The sequence below is a fragment of the Urocampus carinirostris genome, chromosome 9 (assembly GCF_059441175.1).
Source record: "Urocampus carinirostris isolate Australia breed hairy pipefish chromosome 9, RoL_Ucar_1.0, whole genome shotgun sequence".
Lineage (NCBI taxonomy): Eukaryota > Metazoa > Chordata > Actinopteri > Syngnathiformes > Syngnathidae > Urocampus > Urocampus carinirostris.
The window spans coordinates 2047784-2071475 of record NC_142357.1 but is presented as its reverse complement, the minus strand read 5'-3'; the positions used below and the strand labels follow the sequence as shown (position 1 = coordinate 2071475).

The following is a 23692-nucleotide window of genomic DNA, read 5'->3' as shown; positions in this document are numbered from 1 at the left end:
TAATATAGGAATAACCTTTGACGTTAAAAAAAACAACACGAATCAAGTATGGTCATTCTATTGCTAACGTGAATGAAACGGGACTAGCAACATTCGCACTACATCATTATCAACGGTAAAGGGAAAAATACTATTCATCTCTGTTCATTATTATATTGCTACCACCATCTTGCTTTCTTCTCTCCTGTTCTTCCCTTTATTTTTCATTTTTTCATTCTCAAAAGGACAGTTTTTCTTCATAATGAAAGTCTCAAAACGCAATTTTCAATTCTTCACTTAACTTCTCCATCAATTGCAATGCAAATAATTCCTCTCTGACGCCACCTTGTGGGGGCCCCAAGCAACTGCCTGGTCTGCCTGGTGAAAAAAAAATTTGCCTCTGGATAAATGCACGTTCGCGGAATATTCAAAGACACAAAGAATGACTAACATGACGGATCGAAAAATAGAAAAGTGTTGCGCATTAACTTTTAAAGCCGCTGAACAACAACTCCTTGTAAGGAGTATATGAAGATGTGAATGCACTGTTACCAAGGAAAAGCTTGGCAGACAATTGCGCATGTGTCACCAGATGTTGGACAAACTCAAGGGAGGTGATTAAACCTCAGTAGGGGAATGTTTATTTAGAAACAACAAAAAACTTTACTGGTGAGAAGGGGGTGTTGGACTGGTACAGCTGAGGAGGAAATCTTGAGAAGAGGGAGGCTTGCAAGGGGAACTAGAGGGAGGTTCTTGGGGTGAAGAAACATCTTGAAGTGTAGATTTGAGACAACAGTGGTATCTCGGTCCTCAACCATAATTTACTGTGGGCTTTTACTCTGCCGGGTAGAGTTAAAGAGCCTCATGGCATGAGGAAGAAAAGATCTCTTCAGTCTGTCCGTAGTACAAGACAGTGACAGCAGTCTGTCACTGAAACTGCTCTTCTGTCTGGAGATAATGCTGTGTAGTGGATGCGATGGATTGTCCATGATTGACTGCAGCTTTTCCAGTGCCCGTCTCTCAGCTACTGTTGTTAAGCTGTCCAGCTCTTTGCCCACAACAGAGCTCGCTTTCCTAGCCAGTTTATTGAGACGAGAGGCATCCTTCTTCTTGACGCTGCCTCCCCAACACGCTGTCGCATAGGAGAGGGCGCTTGCCACATCTGTCTCATAGAATATTTTCAGGAGCTTTTTGCAGATTTTGAAGGAGGCCAGCCTTCTGAGGAAGTAAAGTCGGCTTTGCCCTTTCCTACATAGAGCTTCTGTGTTGGCAGTCCAGTCCAGTTTGTTGTCCAGCTGCACACCCAGGTATTTGTAGGTCTGGACAAATTCTACACATTCTCCTTTGATGGTTACAGGAGTTCTGGTTCTCCTGAAGTCCACCACCATCTCCCTGGTCTTGGTGGTGTTCAGGTGCAGGTGGTGATGGCATACATGAATGGGTGTGGGAAGGTTACTGCATTTTCATACTTTACGATTATTTTTCTTGTTCAGTCCAATAGTTTGCTTCACTGTTTTCCTCTTATCCTTCCCTTTATCGCTGTTGTTTTTGGGACCCATGTTCAAAATCAACGCAAAAGCACAAACTAGGAAAAAAATAACTTTGAAAAGGACGTACCCCTTCACTCAATGACAGTCTGGATAGAAATGGTGCTAAAGACTGCTGTCACAGTCTTGTCAACACAGGGATACTGCTGGAAGTGTGAATTTCCCTACGGGGAATCTATCTATCTATCTATCTATCTATCTATCTATCTATCTATCTATCTATCTATCTATCTATCTATCTATCTATCTATCTATCTATCTATCTATCTATCTATCTATCTATCTATCTATCTATCTATCTATCTATCTATCTATCTATCTATCTATCTATCTATCTATCTATCTATCTATCATCCATCCATCCATCCATCCATCCATCCATCCATCCATCCATCCATCCATCCATCCATCCATCCATCCATCCATCTATCTATCTATCTATCTATCTATCTATCTATCTATCTATCTATCTATCTATCTATCTATCTATCTATCTATCTATCTATCTATCTATCTATCTATCTATCTATCTATCTATCTATCTATCTATCTATCTATCTATCTATCTATCTATCTATCTATCTATCTATCTATCTATCTATCTATCTATCTATCTATCTATCTATCTATCTATCTAGATGCTGGATTACTGTCATCAACTGGCAAAGAAGGAACATCATTGCTTTCGTTTTCCTTAGGCGCTAATGTAAGAAACTTCAGCAATGATCCTAAAAGAAAGGTATATAGAAGGAAAATAGGCGTTGAATGCTAAAAAGGCTTTTTTAGTTTCATCCATTTAATGGGTTTAATTTTTCCACATTTTGCAACAATTCTTGAAAAAGACAGTTCAATGTTCTTTGTAGACTAAACCATTTATAAAGTTTACACAAATGATTTGACGCTACAAAATCTGAATGCTTGCTATTTTGGTATCAATGAAAAGCAAATTAAAAGCAATTTAATCTTAATTCTTATCCATCAGACTTTTTGTGTAGGTTTAATTTTTTTGATAAAGAACAATCTCTCTCTCTCTCTTTCATGTGAGAACAGATGAATGAATGTTGGACGTATACAGTATATACCCAATACCACCCTAGTCAAAGATGTCGTTGATACAAATTTTGCAAGTTTTGTGTCACTTTGGGAATTTCAAAAACAGTACATATTCATCAAAGATCTGATTGCAATTTGACATGTGAGGTGATTTTTAACTTTGTAGCCCTTAATCGCAAGAAGTTTCAGAGGGTCGTACAGACCACACTCTTTTTACAAATTACCCTGATCTAAAACCTGCATGATGGCAAGGAAAAACTCAAAACCTCAACACGAAAAATTTGATATTCTTGAGAAGCGACTGCACATCAGGCAATCCCTCTTCCAGGATGACCAGGCAGCTATGGATGTTGCAAGGGCATCAAAAAACAATACACAGAAATCATCAACATGAAACATAGGTCATTCATAAGCTATAGAATATAAGTGTGTTAAGCCTAGATTTAAACAGTTCCACTGAGGTTGCACATTGAATCTCAAAGGACAGAGCATTCCTCAGCAGCGGGGCTCGAATGGAGAGGGTTCTCGAACCGTGGATTTCTTCTTGGCTCGTGGGATCACTAGTAGACCAGCATTTTCCAGGCGAAGGCTCTGAGCAGGAAGATAGGGGGGAATTAAATCTAACTTAGTTGGCATAGCAATAAAACAGATGTTCTGACAGCACTTCATTTACTACATAGAATAGAATAGAATAGAATAGAATAGAATAGAATAGAATATACAGTACCTTTATTGTCATTGTTACAAAATGGGTTAACATATTGTGACAACGAAATTGGGCATGACACTCCAGTTTCACACATTCACAGTGAGATAAAAAGCCAAGAAGATAAAGGAACAGAGAAGATAAGGTTATAAAACAAGGAGGATAAGGCTATAGTTATAATTTACATTATATTCACACAAGAAATGTCGGCATGTAGGATGTTACATACAGTTGGTATCGTAATACAGTTGGTATCGTAAGGGTTGAGCAATTTTGCATTTGGTGCAAAAGTCATCATAGTGCAAAAAAATAGTCAACATATGCATTGGTGCAAACATAGTCATCATAGTGCAGAAAAAAAAGGTCCACATTGTGCAAGGTGAGCAGTAAACATAGTGCAGTCAACATGTGCAAGAACATAGACATGAGTACCATTTTACATTCGTGTGAGGTAGTGTTTTTGCAAGAATGATTATACATACTATACTATACATGAAGACTTGACTTTAAAACGACAGTTGCAATTCTATAGTCAACAACATAAATGAAATGACAAAAAAGTTTTTATGTAAAATTTTGATGCAGGATAATTTAAAGAATGCAATATGTTACGAAAGTCCTTGAAAATGCAAAATAACCCCAATAGTTTTTCACATGATTGACAGAAGCGCTAAATGGATCTCTATTGGATATTCTTAGCCTGGTCTGTGACAGGCTAGCTGTAAAGAATAAATCACTGTGGTAACGAGCCAAGCTAAATTTAACCCACTCTCATGCAACCAACTTGAGGCTAATTTAGCCAAGATAACAAACATCTTACGACTTAATGCCTGTTTTTGTGAGGTGCAAGACACCCTTGGAAAGTGCATTATTCCCTCGTTGCTTTACCCACATTTGTAAGATTGACAAATAGATACAAATATGACAACAACTAAAAATGATGATAATCATCTTTTTAAGATTTATTGAACAATGTTCTTGTCAACTTTACCAGTGAACATAAAAGAACAGAACTTTGCATGTAAACATGACCTCACCTTGACTAGATGCACTTTGGACCCCAATCAAATTGCTGCTTGGCCTCACCCCTAAGAACAGTATTTCCAGGAATCCCCCTTTTGGTCAGTTCAAGGGATTCCTGGGAAAACTGGACCCTAGGAGAGAGGAGAGTCCGGGCTTATGGGAGCAAAAATCCAAATCCGAGAGTGGGATCTTTACATTCTCAAGCCAGGCAACATGTTACAATTGATGTAATCATGCAATTTACTGACATACTGGTATATCTCAAATCTATGGTGTCAAACGTGCGGCCCGCGGGCCAGATCAGCCTCACCAGGGTTTTCAATTCAGCCTGTGACAACACTCAGACAACACCCAGAGAACTACAGGAGAATAATCATCTACACATTGAAAGATGTCCCCTTGATGTTGACAAAGCCAGGCGCCACTCGCAAAAAAAGAGCTACATAACTTTCTCTCTCGCTTTTTCTCAATCTTTCTTTCTCTCACACTTTCTGACTCTCTTTCCCTCTCTCTTTCTCTATATCTGTCTCTTTCTCACTTTCTCTTTGTTAACTCTTTTTCATTCTCTCATTTTTCTCTTTCTCTCTCTCTCTTCTCTTTTTCTAGTGTCCATCACTCTGTCTCATACTTTCACTTATTTTTTTCTGTTCCCTTCCTCTCTCTTTTTCTTTTTCTATATCCCTGTCTTTCTTTTTCTCTCTATGTCTCTTTTTTCTTTCTGTTCTGTCTTTTTCTGAATCCCCTCTTTCTGATTCTCTCTGATTCACTCTCTTGTTTTCTCTCTTTCTCTCTTTCTTGGTCATTCTTTTTTCGGTCTTTCTTTATTACTCCCTTTCTCTCTTCCTCTATTTTTCTCTCTTTTTCTCTCTTTCTCTGTCTGTCTGTCTGCCCGTCAACTTCAAAAAGGTTACCTTATTTATGAATACAAATAAATAAAATGTAAATTCTAATAAACAAAATATGAATTCTATATTGCAGGGGTCTCCAATATGAATACATTAATCTGCTGCTTTATAAATGCAGATCTACTGTTGTAGTGTCCTTCGATTTTTGAGTACTCTTGCTTCACTTATGTTTTTACATACATCCCTCGATGTACTGTCACTGAAGGGTGTTACCTACAAAATAAAACTGAGTACAGTTAAGGTGGTGTCGTCTCAAATGCAGGGTACAAGGACATGGAATATCTTCTCATAGAGATATTTTGCCTACTGTACCATATTTTTCCCCTTTTGTTGAATCTCCCGCTTCTTGTTGATTCAGTTGAGGAAGGAATGTTGTGGAGGGAGCAAACCGCCGTTAAACTTGAAGAAGAAGAAGAAGAAAATGTTGTGGAGGCCTCCGTCCCGAGCTACAGTGCTTCATCTCAGACTAGCCACTGACCAGAGATGCAGCACTGCACCACAGGTCGCAGGGAAGGGAATGTCGCTTTCCTCCTAAAGCAGGGGTCAGGAACCTTTTTGACCCAAAGAGCCATAAAAGCAAAAAATGTTTTTAAAAGAAATTGAGAGAGCCACATCATATATTTTCAGACAAAATTGAAAAAACTGCCAAACACGCTCTCTAGACAAAAGTTAATTCTTCAGCACATTTGATTTCACTGTGTTTCATTTGATGATTTAATCAAATATATGAAATGATAATAATGCAGAATCCTGTGTCCCAAATCTATGTAAATATGCCATTTACAATTTATCTTCCACCTTCAGTTAAAAGTGTTGAGGCAATTTTTTTCCATGAAATTTGTCCTTAATAACGGTTTCAAAGCAATGTGCATGCAAAGTTCGTTTGTAAAAATGTCACAAATAACTGCAGACGATAAGCATATCGTCGTATTGACATTCGGTGTAGACTGCACTGAGCGAGAGAGAGAAAGGAAGTGCCTTGCGCTGTGTGCAGGGATCCGCCCACTTGTACTGCTCACCCAATCAAAGTCGTTTGCCAGCATTTTTATCTATCAGTTTAAATGGTTTCTTATCGATCTTCTGCATTAAGTTGCTTCGGCTTTATATGGACCAAAATTGGGATGAAATCATTTGACTTTGGAACGCCACAGAGAGATGTGGAATAGTTACATTTTATTTTGAAGCCATACGTACTCATGAAAAGAGCCATATGTTCCCTACCTCTGCCCTAAAGTGAGAGCTATGCAAACACACGCTTATTTGAGAATGCTAATGTGCACAACTTTTGAACTGATCTGACTCAGCCTCTGTGGGGGGGACATCATAAAAATATTGTTTTGGAGTGGATGCAACTCGAACTGGAAAGAAAGATTGTAAATGGAAATTTACATTCCAATCAACCTCAGTCAATTGTGTCCCTTATTGACGATCCCCTTTTAAGCAACAATAAACCTCAAAAACACAACGCAGCTCCTTTGTAGAATACTGCTACAATATCAACCATCTTTAATGACTTTTAAACAAAAGAAAAAGGAAAAATGTATAAGGAAAAAGGGAGGAAAAAAGAAGAAAGTAATAAAGCAAGTAAAAAAGTAGTAAAAGCTTGGAAAAAAGAAACAAAAGAATAAAAAAAGAAGAAAAGAGAAAAAAGAAGAAAACAAGCAGGGAAAAAAATAGGAAAAAGAGGAAAACGCAAGAAAAAGATTTCAAAAGCTAGGAAAAATAAGACAAAAAAATAAAAATAAATTAAAAAAGGAACATGGAGAACAAAGAGTTTCCCTTTTTTATTTTTGGCCTCCTGGAAAATGGCATCACTTGTGCTGGATAAACATTCCCTCTTTTAGACTGTGATTGCTCCCACAGATAGATTGTCACCCCTCTCTGCTAGACCCCCTCCCTTTTTTTCCAGCTGGCTGCATACATTCCCTTTTCTAGTCACAGGGAGGAGAGACTCACTTCAAGGGTAGGGGACGGTTAGTGTGTTAGTGTTTAGGGGGGGTTGGGGGGTTGATTTGTCCCCCTGTAGCTGGGCTCAACAAGTCCATATTAAGAAGAAATCCTTTCTCAAAAACTCTCATGCAAGGCCAAGTATTGATGTCTGTTCTCAGGAAGTGTGATGGACCCTATGTACGCTAAACCACAGCACTAAGCACATCTGCCCTCTTCTCAGACAAATCTGCATCCTGTTCCCAAGTTCTTGCAGATATATGACGGTCACGAGAACATGTCACATATTCACTAAGCTCAAGCAGGGGCCATTTTTGGTTCAGAGTTTTGGGGGTGTTGAGCACACAGATCTGGGGTGGGTAAACAACGGTCACTAGATATATTATATTATATATATAATATATATATATATATATATATATATATATATATATATATATATATATATATATATATATATCAAGTATTATATTGGATATTCCTCTTGTTTCTTGTTCAACTCAAATCAACTTTTAGCAAGCTGATAGGAGCATGTTAGACTGTTTATATGTCAGAATCACAGATAAATGCACATCATAGAGACTATGATATATACCTTACGATGTGTGTCATCACATCGTAAGGTATATATATATATATATATATATATATATATATATATATATATATATATATATATATATATATATATATATATATATATATATATATATATACCTAATTGGTATAATGGCGGCGCCCTCTGGCTGCGGCTGCATCGACCCGCTACAACGGGTCAGGTGTATCGACATTTCGTTCTGTGTACATTGTTACAAAGAATGACAATACAAAGGAAATTATTATAATTATTATTACTGTGTGGAGTTTGCTTGAGGGGGTGTTCTCCGGGCACTCCGGTTTCCTCCCACATTCCAAAGACATGCATTTCAGGTGGATTCGATGATTGCTGGGATGGGCTCCAGCACCCCCGCAACCCTACTGAGGATAAGCGGTGCAGCTGATGAGATATATATGTATAAAGTATATATGTATATCTTTCAAAAGGGTATATTTCTGAAAGTGCATCTTATAATCAGGTGCACTTTATAGTATGGGAAATACGGCTCCTTTTATTGGACAAAAACTAAAATCACTAGTGCAAGGGTGTCCAACTTACTTGAGCAAGAGGGCCACATGGTAGAAAGAAAAACTCTCACGGGGTCGGACTAGTCGATTAAAGAGAGAGAGTGGGAGAGAAAACAAAAGACAGAAATAAAGAAATAAGAGTGCAAAGGAGGCAGCACGGCGGCACAGTGGTTAGCGCGTGTGCGGCACAGTTCTGAGGTCGTGGGAACCTCCTGCGTGGGTTCAAATCCAGCTACCGGCCTTACTGTGCGGAGTTTGTATGTTCTCCCCGTGCTTGCGTGGGTTTCCTCCGGGCACTCCGGTTTCCTCCCACATTCCAAAGACATGCATTTCAGGTGAATTGGCCGGTCCAAATTGTCCCTATGTGTGACTGAGCGAGTGAGTTGTCTGTCCACGTGTGCCCTGCGATTGGCTGGCAACCAGTTCAGGGTGTCCCCTGCCCACTGCCCGGAGACAGCTGGGATGGGCTCCAGCACCCCCGCGACCCTAATAAGGATAAGCGGTACAGCTAATGAGATGAGATGAGATGAGTGCAAAGGAGAGAGAGAATAATACAGAATGAAATGGAGGAAGGCATTGAGAACAAGACGAGAAAGTGGGAGAAAGAAACAGAGAAATAAAGAAAGAAAGAAAGAAGGAGAAAGAGAAAGAGAAAAAGAGAAAATGTTGGAGAGAAAAAAGGAAGGAAGGGAGGGATGGAAAAAAAGTGAAAGAACAGAGAGAAAAGAGAGAGGGATAGTGACAGAGAAAATAAAGAAAGAGACCTGGAGAGACAGAGATAAAAAAGAGAGACAGAAGGAGAGAAGAGAGAGATCGTAAAAAAGTAAAAAAGTGAAAGAAAGATAAATATAGAGAGAGACAGAGAGTGAGAAAGAGAGAAAGAATGAAATAAGGAAAGAAAAGAAGAAAAAGATAGGTAAAGAAAGAGAGTAAAAAAGTTCCAGTTGCTTTGCGAGTGGCGCCTGGCTTTGTCAATATCAAGTGGACATATTTCAAACTGCAGCTGACTTTCCTCTTGTGCTTCTCCGGGTGTTGTCTCGCAGGCGGAATTGAAAATCTTGTGGGGGCCGCACATTTGACACCTGTGCACCGGTGAAAATAAAGTGTAACCACAATCGGATCGGATTTGAAAGTTATAATGTATGTAGAATCTTACGACTCAATGACAGCATTATTATAGTGATAATAAATCTGGTAAGACTGTTTCAATTTTAAGACACTAGCATAAATTCGGTCCAAGTACTTGCTCCGTATGGATAATCCGATCTTTGGATCAATTTGCCCACCCTTACCCCAAAGAAAAGTCAAAAATTCTAGCTTCAAAGTCAAATCAGATTCTGTGGGCAGACAAAGACCTTTTACAGTACGTAGCATCACCGCTTTCCTAATACGGTTGAGGTTTGGTTTTGTTTTTTGTCCATGTGGCTGCGTTTATACGCCAGTCTCTCTAATGGAGTGGCTTTCCTGTGCATGATTTACGGAGCTAGGAGGGGGATTTAAGACCATATATGGACATGCTTGGCTTTGCAGAAGAGATGGCTCTTTCCATGTTATCACAGCTTGCATAAACAAGGGTGGGCAACTATTTGGAGTCAGGGGCTGCATTAGGTCAAAAGGGGCCCATCCTGGAGACCAATCCAATTTTTGTCATTAAGAAACAGATATACATGCAGACATCTACATGTTCTATTTCTTTAGGTTCATTTTTAAATAAATTAGTTTCATCAAATTGGTTTTGAAACGCTCATTTAAAGCAAAATCATGCAATCCAGCACTACATTTTATATTCACTTATGTAGTATTTCTGTTTGTGTTTCTTTTTTTGTATTCTTGTTGTATTTCCATTGTAGAATTTTGGTAGTATTTTCAGGTAGAAACCGGGAAAGTACATAATACACTGCCAAAATAATTATTTTGAGCACTGAGAATATATTTAGCTTTAGCGGTTAGCTATTAGCTTTAATTCTCATCACTTGATGATGGGGGTCTCCAATGTGGTACCCACAGGCACCAGGTAGCCCCCTAAGAACACCTGAGTGGCCCGCGGAAACGTTCTGCAGTAGCTCACCAGTGATGTGTCATTGTTATTTTCTATGAAATTTGATTTCCAACTGTTTTAGTGGTTGACTAGTTTAACTCTACTTTTAAAACTCATACATCATTATAAACAGTTTTGGGACAAACGGCAAACAATTAACTCCGTAACGTATATTATTCCAGTAACAGGGTCATCTAACTCGTATTTTTTCCCGCAGTTACAATGCCGTTATTGTTACTAACATTCAAAACATCAGTTTGAGTAAAGCGTTTTTTTTTTTTGCTCTCTACGAGTTGTTTACGTCACTATCCATGTCACTATTCAAAATAGTGACAACCGTATAGTCATATAGGCTTTATGAATACAGGCTTACTAAAGAAGAAAATGGGGCAGCACAGCGACGCAGTGGATAGCGCGTGTGCGGCACAGTTATGAGGTAATGGGTTCAAATTCAACTACCAACCTTCCTGTGCGGAGTTTTCCCCTTGCTTGCGTGGGTTTCCTCCGGGCACTCCGGTGTCCTCCCACATGCCAAAATCATGCATGTCAGGTTAATTGGCCGGTCAAAATTGTCCCTAGGTGTGAATGAGCGAGCGAATTGTCTGTCCCTGTGTGCCCTGCGACTGGCTGGCAACTAGTTCAGGGTGTCCCCTGCCCACTGCCCGGAGATGGCTGGGATTGGCTCCAGGACCCCCGCGACCCTACTGTGGATAAGTGGTGCAGATAATGGATGGATGGATGGATGGATGAAAAAAGTTAAATTTGTTCTGATTTACTAATATTTTATTTATGTTTCCTGTGTTTTTCAGTGTTCCTGTTTAAGTGTTATTTGTGCTTTATGTCCCCCTTTATTATCTTTCTCTCACTTTTTTACTCTCTTTTCCATGCTAATGACTCTTTTTCTTTCACTTCTCTCTTTCTCTTATCTCATTATTTCTCTCTCTCTCTCTCTCTCTCTCTCTCTCTCTCTCTCTCTCTCTCTCTCTCTCTCTCTCTCTCTCTCTCTCTCTCTCTCTCTCTCTCTCTCTCTCTCTCTCTCTCTCTCTCTCTCTCTATATATATATATATATATATATATATATATATATATATATATATATATATATATACTGTATATATTTAAATCAATATATTTGTTTAATCAATTATTTATTTTACCACTGGGAGGCTCTTAATAATACACAGTCCCTTTAAAACAGGGGTGTCAGACTCATTTTAGCTCAGGGCCACTTTCTAGAAAAAAAAAGTGAGTGTGAAAATGAGGGAGAAAGAAATGGCAAAAGCGAGAGAGGGTCAAAAGGTGAGAAAGAAAGAGAGAAAAAAGAGATAAAGAAAGAGAGATACAAGAAAGAGCATGAGAAAAGCAAAGTAAGAAAAAGATAAAATGAGAGAGAATGAAAGAGACAGAAAGACAGAAAAATGAATGGATAAAGAGAGTGAGAAAAAAAGGAAAGAGAGAAATAAAGCTCCAATTGCTTTGCATGTGGCGTCTGGTTTAGATGACATCAAGAAGACATCTTTCAAACAACAGCTATTCTTCTCTTGTGCTTCTCTCAGCGTTATCTCTCGGGCCAGATTAAAACCCTAGGCGGGCCTGATCTGGCTTGCGGGGAGCATGTTTGACACCTGTGCTTTAAACTTTCACATTAAGGCAGGGGTCTCAAACTGTCGTCCCAAAGAACGTAATTGGTGCGAGGTTGCGACCCCTGTTTTTTATGATCTACTGACTTCCTCTTATGGGAAATTGAGCCTGGGAATGATGCTCTTTCTCTTCCCCTGGGTTGTGTTTATATTTGTGAGATTGGGGGATTGGGTCATGTGAAAGTCTTGTGGCCCCCACCGTCCTGTGACCGCCCCCTGAGATCATTCCCTGCAAATTCACTAAATAAAGCATTTCCTGCTCTTTCTTTTTCGTTCTCCACAAAATTCCGGCGCTCTGAAGCCATCCTAGTAAATTTAAGAGCAACAGTGGAGGAGAGAAAGAGAAAGAAAGGAAAAGTTAAAAAGAAATAGAGAGAGAACAAAGGAGTAAGAGAGAGAGTAGAAGAGAGAGAGAGAGAGAGAGAGAGAGAGACAAAGGGAGACAGAGTGAAAAATAGAGAGCACAATAGACAGAGAGAGAGAGAGAGCGAGAGAGAGAGAGAGAGAGGGAGTGAGAGAGAGAGAGGGAGAGAGAGAGAGAGAGAGAGAGAGAGAAAGGAGGCACAATAGAGAGATAGAAGGGGAGAAAAAAAGGAGAGAGAAAGAAAAAGAGAGAAAGGGAAAAAATAAAATATAAGTCAAAAAGGGAGAAAAACAGAAAGAGAGAGAAGAAAAGTGAGATAAAAAAAGAGAACAAGCGGAGAAATTGAGTGAGAAAGAGATAAATGAGTAAATAGGAGAGATAGATGGTAAGAAAAAAAAGAAGAAGAAAAGAGAGAAAAATAGAAAGTGAGGGAGAGAGAGAGAGAAATCGGGAAAAAGAAAGAGGAACAAAGAGAGTTAGAAAGAGAGAAAAACAGAGGAAACTAAATAAACTGAGAGAGAGAGAGAGAGAAAGAGGGAGAAACAGAGAGGGAAAGAAAAAACTAAATAAAAAGAGAGGGGCAGAAAAAAAAGAAGAAGAAAAGAGAGAAAAATAGAAAGTGAGGGAGAGAGAGAGAGAAATCGGGAAAAAGAAAGAGGAACAAAGAGAGTTAGAAAGAGAGAAAAACAGAGGAAACTAAATAAACTGAGAGAGAGAGAGAGAGAAAGAGGGAGAAACAGAGAGGGAAAGAAAAAACTAAATAAAAAGAGAGGGGCAGAAAAAAGAAAAGAAAGAAGGAGAGAGAAAAAGAAAGAGAGAGAGCAAGAAAAATACAGCACAGTTGCTTTGAGAGTGGCTCCTGGCTTTGGCGAAAACTAGTGGACATATATAAGTGAAGCTCGTTTTTGTCTTGCACTTCTCTCAGTCTTTTCTCACGATCTGGATTAAAACCCTTGACGGGCCTGAATGGGCCGAATGCTTGACTACTGTAATTTGAGATTTGAGATTTAGTCAGTAGCTCAGGAGGTACAGCGCTCGTCTTAGGGCCGAGAAGTCGCAGGTGTGATTCCCAGCCCTCTCGAGTTTAGTGACAAAGTGTCTTTGGGCAAGACACAGGACCCCTAATGCCCCTAATAATCATGTAAAGGCCTTGCATGGCTGACTCCCAATTTACGTGGGTGAGTGTGAATGGATAAATGTGAAGCACATTGTAAAGTGCTTTTGGAGGTCTTTAGTGACTTGAAAAGCGCCGTACAAATGCTGACCATTTGGACCATGATGAAAATCTCACCCTGCAGAGAGCAATAAGCTGCAACCAGAAATGGTACATGTTGCTGTTCCTGAACAAAATCCTGTGAAATTGTCGTCACTATGGAAGAGCTTGGGAACCAAGAGAAAGAATTTTTTTTTTGAGAGAGAGCCACACCATATATTTCGAGATAAAATGTAACAAAACTGCCAAAAAGGGTCTGTTGGTGTGACAGCCTGACTGTAAACTATAATTAAAATTGTGGTCTATTTATATTGGACTGAACCTTTTTAGTCAGTATTGCCTTGGCTTTGCACGTGTGACATTCAGCTCCACATGTACAGTACAATAAATAATTGCGCAAGTTATATTTTACTTCTAACCACTATCTACTCATCAAAAGAGCCATATATGGCTCGCGAGCCGTAAGTTCCCGACCCCTGCACTACAGCAACAGAGCCAATGAGAGACAATCAACACATTATTTGCATTACTGACTTTATTTTCAGAATACAGAGCAATGGAAGTTATTTTAGTTCTCTAGTTGACATTGATATACAGCATCCTTACATTGCAGCTTTCTTCTCTTTGACTCTCTTGGCAACAATGTGTTTGCTTGGATCGGATCGATACCAAAATCACCAGTACAGTATTGTCCACCCCTATCTAAGATTTAGTTAATTGGGGGGCCGCCGGAGTTAGCGTCTGGGTGAAGTGTGGCCGCATCTAAAAGAAAAGTTGTGATAAAAGCGTTCCGCTATTAGGAAATATCCCTTTTTAAATATACAAATTAAGAACTGACGAGGAAATAAATCAATCAAGCTCCAATAAATAGATAAAATAATGAAATATCTTGAACCAACATTGCTCAAAGGCTAAACCTCACCAAGTTACGCACAAGGTGCATCCACTGTCCTTTAAGCTATTATTTAACAGCGGCCCCCTCTTCACATTTCAATATAAATAAAACATTAAGTGCTTGCATTGCTAAAAGTGATTCATCATATCAATGAATATGTTTAAACTTATAGTGATGAGTACGCACTACAGTGGGTCAAACCAGGAAGTAGCCAGTCAATCGTATTTCAGGGCAGACATACATTGATCTCAAACATTAGCGTGTCCCTAATTTTGAGCCCTGCCTATTTAATCAGCATCGGTATGGCAGTGGCCACAAATTATTAACTTGCGGGCTGCAGAAGGCCTAGGGGCCACGGTTTTTAACCCTTACTCTAGAAGATTTGTACAGGTACACAACACCATGCATAATTACCTAGACCTCTCAATAGCTGATCATAGTAATAAAATAATGAAAATACAATCATGTGGGGATAACTTTGAATAAGAACACAAAACAGATATGTACTGCACAACTATTGAAAGAATAAAGGCTTTTACAATATAATAATAATAATAATAATAATTTCCTTTGTATTGTCATCCTTTGTAACAATGTACACAGAACGAAATGTCGATACATCTGACCCGTTGTAGCGAGTCGATGCAGCCGCAGCCAGAGGGCGCCGCCATTATACCAATTAGGTATGTCTCGGTCGAGGCGCGAACCAGCGACCTCCCAGTCTCAAAGCGGGCACACTACCATCTAGGCTACTGAGCTGGTATGGTAAGACTATACCGTTTTAAAATGAATTACTAGTATATTTTGGGCATAATCTTGCTTATTATTGGTAATGTATAGACTTAAGTAACAAACCAATCTGAAAAGCCCAAAAAACCTGCTTATTTAAGAGAGCGGAGCCAAAAAAGACTGTTATCTTAAAACAGCCCGCTTTCACATATACTACTAAGAATATATTTGTTTTAATAATTTATTAATAGTTCATTGAGGTCAATACGGGGTCCTTTGGAAAAGTGGCACCGTTAACAAATACACAAAGTGTTTTTTGAGAGGTTACAATAAAGAAAAAAAGTGAGGAAACAAAAACAAATGAGTTGAAACTTCCCAGGTTTTTGCATACCTATCCACCTCAGCCAACCCTTTATTGATGCTTGCAATTCTTATTATCAAGCGATAAAAAACCTTGATAACTCATAGCAAGACAGACTATGTAGAACGAAGAAAAAGATAATTTGTGTAAACAAATTAAGCAACTTTCACATTTGGGGCATTACCGGGGTGCGCATGTGGTGGGCGACCATCCAAAGAAAAGTGGATGTGGTACTGATGGCATTCTGGGCAGCGCATATGCTAGCTCATTCATATTGTGTATGTCAGCGGACACTAGCATGGACGCTCCTGCCCCCTACAGTACACAGTGTGTGCATCCGTCCCCATGGAGGGAGCAGCCCCTCGCAGCATATGTCTTTGATGTAGTGATGGGAATTCTGTCACTTTTTCGAAAGGAGGCTCTTTCAGCTTGGCTGAATTAAAACAGCCACTGTTTTGGCTCCCATGCAGCTCTTCAGATTGTTTATGTTGCTTCAAGCCATATATTTACCGATTATTATGTAACATAAAAAAGACATAAAAAAGGGATTAACACAGCAAATGACAACAATTTAACAAGAAACAAAAGAAGAAAAACAAGAAAATACAAACAGGAAAAAGTGCGAAAAAAAAGAAGAAAAACAAAATAAGAGGATTAAGTAAAAGGCTAAGAGAAAGCAAACACAAAAGCAGGAAGTAAATTAGAATAAGAAAAAAGCAACTAAAATCAAGTCATAAGCTAGGGAAAAAACAAAAGAAAAAAACCAAAAGAAATGGGGAAAGAAAAGAGAACAAAATTCAAAAACGTGAGAAAAAGAAGTGAAAAAGCTTGGAAAAAAAAGAAACAAAAGAAGGTAAACTAAAACAAAAATGGAGAACAAAGGAAGAGCTGAAAATGAGAAAAAAAAGGAAAGGGTAAATAGTCTGCATTTATATAGAGCTTTTCAAATCAATGAAGACATCCCAAAGCGCTTTACAATGTGCTTCACACTTACCCATTTACACACACACACTCACACACCAATAGAAAAGCAGGAAAAGTGGGCGGTGGGGGGGCTCCCTTTGATCAGTATATTACCAAGAACAATGTGATGTTGCACATAAACTGAATTAATATTTTGTTAAAACATCCATTATTCTACCAACTTACATATGCATTGATTTTTCACCATCCAAAAACTTTTAGTGATTTTTTAAACCTTGAACCTATTTAAACTATGCAACTTTAAAGTAAAGCAACTGGAGTCCTGCCTGATACAATAACACAACAAATTTAAAATATTGTCTTTAGTGCACAATGAATGAACTACGAAATACAAAACTAAACTATAAAATCTTTTTACAAATGCTAATACAGTAAGACCTCGGTTATCGCGGTTAATGGGGACCAAAACCACCCGCGATAAGTGAAAATCCGCGAAGTAGCGGAGCACCTTAAAAAAAAAATTTTTTTTTTAATTTTTTTTTTTTAAATTATTATTTTTTTAGACCCGGTTAATGGGGAAAAAAAACACCCGCAAAAAGTGAAAATCTGCGAAGTAGCGACGACCCTTCAAAAAAAAAAAAAAAAAAAATCTCATCTCATTATCTGCACCGCTTATCCTTATTAGGGTGACGCCGCGTCCGCCCAACTCGCTCCGTCGCGCAGCCCGGGAGTGACCTCCGCGCAATGACTTTGTGTGAGGAGTACTATTACGCATTTTTTAAACATTTAATATCTCAACTGTTGCTACAACATGGTATGTTACTCAACTATTTATTAAAAGCAGATCGTAAATCGCAAGGACCTAACTGTTCTGTTTCGGGAACATTAATATTTTCCCCATTGTCCCTTTGTGTGTTTACTACAAAAATACTACCTCAAAAAATACTAAATATCATATTTAGTGCTTGAAAATAGGGAACTAATATATCACTTTACTTTAATTCTAAAAAGAAAGAAAATACTGCAATAATACTGTAATGTGAAAATACTTTTACAAAAATTTTACAGTAATACTACTACAAAAAAGGAGTTTAATCGCGATTCATTTATTTAATAACTGAGATTAATAAGTTAATATTTTTTAATTAATTCCTGGCCCTAAAAGAAAATGTAGATGTCTGTATGTATATTTATTCATAAATGCAAGTGAGAAAGATTGTATATTACCCTAGACACGGGCCCCTGGCCAAATTTTGGAACCCAATGTAGTCTGGCATTCCATAAGTTTGCCCACCCCTGTTTCAATAATTATTATCATTATATTTTGAAACATTTTCATCTGGCGGGCCAGGTGAAAAATTCTGACATGTGGCCCCTGGGCTGTAGTTTGACCACCCCTGGTCTATTCCGGATTGGTCGCCAGTCAATCGCTGAGTGGTAAGTAAAGGCTTATGCTGCATTCCAGAAAAGTGGGAAGTTAGATTTCTCCCACTCGGATGGAACCAAATCCGACTTACTTGTGATATTTTCCTGGTCGGAGTTTGGAGAACTCAGCTTTTCTGGAATGCAGCATTGGCACTCACTGGCACTGGCACTGAAGTGAGCTCATTGAGCGCGCAATAATGCAATCTAGTGACCGTACTCATGCGCAGATAGATGACCGACTAAACCAGAACCCACTTGGAATTAATCCGGTAAACCTGGTGTACTCACTTTTGTGACATACTGTACATCATTATGTTCATTTTAACAACACGAAAGAAACATTGCTTTGACACAATCTAACCTAGTCTGTGTAAAGCTTATGTAACAGTGTAAACTTTTTCCCCCCTAAATAAAACACAAAATATCGCCATTAGTGGCTAAACCCCTGGTAAAGTGAGGACACCCTTCAGTAAAAGTGCCTGAAGTTCAGTATATTGTGTGCGACCACCATGATTTTGCATACCCGAACCTCACAAATTGCCACTGGAATGACTGAGCTTGGGGATATTCAAGATTTTGTGTTTCTCCACCTTTTCTGCTTGATGATGCCCCAAAGATGTTCTATTTGATTTAGATAATATGGAGACATACTTGGCAAGTTCATCCCTTATCTCCTTTAGAAAAGCCTTATTCATCTTAGAAGTGTATTTGGTATCGTTGTCAGGCTGGAACTCTGCCCTGCGACCCATTTTCTGGAAGGAGGGGATCATTCTCTCCCCCGGTTTCACAGCACATGCTCGAGTTTGTGTTTCCCTTACTGAGATGCAACTCCCCAATTCCAGTTGCACTCATGCAGCCCAAACCATGACATTACAAACACCATGCTTGGCACGACACAAACATGTTTGTTCTCCTCACCTGGTTGCCACCACACATGCTTCACGCCATTTGAGCCAAATACAATTATATTTGTCTCATCAGACCAGAAGATATCTTTCCAGGAAGCCATAGCCTTTGTTGACGGACTTCTTTTCATTGAGTCAAAGCGATTTCTCTTCAATTATGTTCGATTAAAAATTATAATGAAATCTCTGCAAAAATGTGAGGGGTGTACTCCCTTTTGTGTCATATTGTACAATCTGAGTCTGTATCCTTACAAAGCTGGGTTGAACGTCAAGCTTATAGTAATGTGTCGTTCTGGTACGAAACAGCTATCTTTGAAGTGAACGAGGATAAACGGCACCCCAGCGTAGCTGGTTCCCTTGGACACGCTTTTTTCCATTTGCGTTTGTTCGAATATGCATTTGTTTCCCCAAGGATTCCGTGTTTTTGACTCTAGATTTGTGGAGTATATCAAAGGTTAATGTTGTTTTGTGATTTATCTTTGTTTTGTAGATCTGTAAATATTTTAGTTTGTTCCCTGTGTTTTCAGGGATAATGTGTCACAATTTGTTTTTTTGTGAATTTTATCCTTGTAGTTGAGGTTTGAATTAGTTAGAAGTTGACTGTAGTAGAAATATAGACTTTCATTAAAAATTCTTAATTCATTTTCATGCATAATGTTACATATTCTGTGTACAGGGGGCTTGGATTTCCTGAAAGGGACTTTTTTCTTGCTCTTTTTTCTTATTTTTTCCCATTATTGCTTTCCTTCTTATCTTTTCTTCTTTTCTTTTAGCTTTGACTTCTTTTTTCCTTGTTTTCCTTTTTTTCTTTTTCTTCCTTCATTTCTTTTCCCTCTAGCTTTTTCTAACTTTGTTTCCCTTTTTCCTTGTTGAGTTTTTATTTTTTTGTTTTCTCCTTGATATCCCACACCCAAACCACATTTATAAGTCATTTTGTGCATAACGTTACATCCTGACTCGTTATATATGGATCAAAGCAACCCCAAAAAATTCAGGAACCAAAAAGAGTCGGTTCTCTTAAAAGAGCCTGAATTCCCATCACTACAAGTGCGACCTCATATATAAAATAGAATTGTCTTTATTGTAGTGAAGATATTTGCCAAGAAATTAAACATGGCACTCCAGGGTAAACACGAAATAGAGAATTTAAAGAGAAATCATGAGACTGTAAAAACTAATCCGTAAGATTATGTAATCATACCTTGTTGTGTGATGTCACCCAACGGTTTCTGGTGGAAGTCTCATCTCAGAATATTTTCTTCTTCTTTTAACGCCTTTGAGAAAATGTCATCAGCATCAGTGGATCCTGCTGGCCCCTGCGTGTTGTCTTTATGAAGCAGATGGACTTCCAAGCCCCGCATTCCTCTTTTACCTTTTATGGTCCTCGTTGGGCGGGGACCCACACGTGACGCATGGCCCCCATGTCAGAGGACCCAAGAACCTTCAAGCGTCTGTCTGGGAAAAGAGCGACGACTTGCAAAGAGAGAGAGAAAGCTCTATGGGAAACCAGGGTATGGGTTGACCAGAGTTCAGAAGGGGACTGGGAAGAAACTGGACTTGCAAAACTGAAGAAATGTAAGGAAGGGAAACGCAAGCAGGAGGAGAGAGTGTAGAGTCATTCTATGTAATGCAGGCAATAGCACGATTGAGGTGAGCTAATTGACCCCTGACATTTTTCCTATTTCTTCTAAATTTGGGCTTTTCTGCTCGGGCAAATTGGTGGACAGCATACTTGGACAGAAAATCATGTGGAACTGATTAGACGCAGAGGAAGAAGGTCATGATTTAGAGTATCAAAGCATGCACATACTTATGAGCAATGTTCCCTCTAAGATGCGCGTGTGCGCCATTGCGCACTGCCCAGACCATCTCAGCGCACAAGAAAATCTATTCTGCGCATCAAGATCAGGACTCTAAATGTTTAAATTAATTCACTAGCAAATTTTAATCCATATATCACCATTTATTATGGAACATTATGTACAAAATTACTCCAAAAAAACAAAACAAAACGAAAAAAGAAAAAAAAAATCTAATGAAAAAAAGTAAAAAAACTAGGAAAATAGAAAAGGGATAATTAAAAAAGGAAAAAGAAAATAGAGAATACAATGAAAATCGGAAGAAAAAATAAATAAAAAGCAAGGAAATTAGAAACAAGAGAATACAAAAATTAAAAACAAAAAAAGGAAAACAGAGAAGAAAATAGCAGAAAAAAAAAAAATTAAGATCAGTTCGTTCAAATCATTTGCAAATATATCAAGTCAATCTTTTTGCTAACAATAATAATAATAATAATAATAATTTCCTTTGTATTGTCATTCTTTGTAACAATGTACACAGAACCAAATGTCGATACATCTGACCCGTTGTAGCGAGTCGATGCAGCCGCAGCCAGAGGGCGCCGCCATTATACCAATTAGGTATGTCTTGGTCGAGGCGCGAACCAGCGACCTCCTAACATGGTACTTTCAGAAAAAAAGTGTGATTCAATACAGTTTGGGGCGGCAGTAGCTCAGTAGGTAGAGCGCTCGTCTTGGGATCAAGGGATCCCAGTTCGAATCCCGGCTTGTCCGTGTTACATGTCGAAGTGTCCTTGGGTAAGACACTGAACCCCTAATACCCCCAATAAGCAGGTTAGCGTCTTACATGGCTGCAATACAAGGCTGTATTGGGAAATGTGAAGCACACTGTAAAGCGCTTTGGGAAGTAATTGACTTGAAAAGCGCTATATAAATGCAGATCATTTCATTTCATTACAGTTCTGTATTGTGCAACCAACTAAATAAATCCACAAAAAGTTCGTATTATGTAACAAAATATACTTTTAAAAAAATGTGAATCTCATGTAAAGTTGTTGTAAAAACAACTGACGTTTGTGGGCCGTGCAACCTTTCCAATGTTACATTAGCTAATTCATTAAAAACTCAGCAAATTGTGATTATATTCAGGTTTTGGACATGTTTGCTAATGATTTGGTTGCCACACTTTGGATTGATGTTGCTGACTATTATTTCAAGCGATGCTCACTACATTTACTCTTTCACACATACTACCATACTCTCATCCACACACTACTATGGTTTCACACCATACTTCTTTACTCCCACACACACACACTATTATATACTCTTACTCACACACTATTACATAATTCCATAAGCTCTCACTCATATTGTATTTTACTCTCATACACATACTACTATACTCTTATTCACACACTACTACTCTTTCACACCATACTGCTTTACTCACATACTTATACTACTATACCCCTACACACGCTCTCACACACACAGACGCACATGCAAGGCAAGGCAAGTTTATTTGTATAGCACAATTCATACACTAGGCAATTCAAAGTGCTTTACAGAAATGGCAAAGAGACATGTTGAAAACACACAATTACAGTTAAAACATAGAAGAAAAGACATTGAAAATTTTAAATGTAGTTTTTAAAATGCATTAAAACTACAGATAAAACATAAAAAATCAATGAATTAAAATAAAGGAAAAGTGAAGAGTGCAGATCGAACCCTTTCAGTTGTATGCACAGTTGAACAGAGCTGTTTTCAGCCTGGACTTAAATACTGTCAGAGTAGACGCCTGTCTGACGTCATCAGGAAGACTATTCCAGAGTTTAGCTGCATGGAACTGAAACCCAGCTTCACCCTGTTTAGTCCAGGCTCTGGGCACCAGCAGAATCCCTGTCCCTGAGGTTCTCAGGGTCCGAGATGGTTCACATGGGACCAACATGTCACAGATGTACTTTGGTGCTAGACCATGAAGAGACTTATACACCAGCAGAGCTGTTTTAAAGTCTATTCTCTGAGCGACAGGAAGCCAGTGCAGAGACCTGAGCACAGGACTAATATGTCGTACTTCCTGGTTCTAGTCAGGACCCGAGCAGCAGCGTTCTGGATGTTCTGCAGCTGTCTTAAATTTTGCTATTTTTAGTTGTGTATTTCTCAGACTCCCATGCTATGAAATTAACCTGTTTTTCTATTTTTAATACAAAAGTAATCATTCACACACACACAGTCACATTTCAAAGATATACGGTTTTATTCACGGTTTTTCTATGTTTTTGTATTGTATTTCCATCCATTCACTGCGCATGTGCGACTTTTCAATAAATCACGCCGACTGACCGGATGTTGTCAGTTCGGCCAGGGCGAAAAAGCAAGATGGCGGCCAGGTCGGGCTCACTACATTCACGAAGCAGTTGTAAACTTTATAAATGTCTCGGCCTGAATATTTTTGCCAGCAATGGAGTTATATTAATCTATAGCTCCGATACAGCTCGTTTGGAAAGTCCAGTCAGAAGGCCGTTACAGTAGTCTCACACCATTAAAATTGCAAGTAATGTTGGGGGTTTTCACACTGATTGTAATGATCGCCTCAGCTTTCAGTGTTGTTTTACCCTGGGTACTTTTAGTAACCAAGGCGATGCACTCTGATCAGTGTGTTGAACAGTTTGACATCAACCTAAGATTGCTCCCAGTAGAGTATGAGTGACATAGTATAGTAGTGTGTTTGAGATTAAGATATGTGTGAGAGACTATAGTCATCTGTGTTTGTGAGAGTTTATTGGTGTGTGTATGAGATTATAGTAGAATGTGTGAGAGACTATAGTAGTGTGTGTATAAAAGTATAGTAGTATGATAAGAGATTATAGTAGAATTTCTGCATGGATGTAACTGTGTATGTATGAGAGTATAGTTGACCAAATGTGAGAGTATGATATTACATGTAAGAACAAGTACGATTTACTTTTCAAACGGCCTCTCATACAGACACACACTCATGCACGCTTGCCTATGATAATTTTAAAACAGTAATTACTCACAGTTACTATTCATTCTATTTAAAAAGTAATTGAGTTACTATACCAGATTAATGACACCAAAGAGTA

General features: G+C 38.6%; 1 long non-coding RNA gene across 1 annotated transcript; it reads right to left on the bottom strand.

Moving 5' to 3' along the window:
• Positions 1-2304: 2304 nt before the first annotated feature.
• Positions 2305-20301, bottom strand: LOC148359090 (uncharacterized). Its single transcript, XR_015851352.1, has 2 exons — positions 19982-20301; positions 2305-3170 (listed from the first exon to the last, which is right to left on the bottom strand). It is a non-coding gene; the product is annotated as an uncharacterized LOC148359090 (long non-coding RNA).
• Between the last annotated feature and the right edge of the window lie 3391 nt (positions 20302-23692).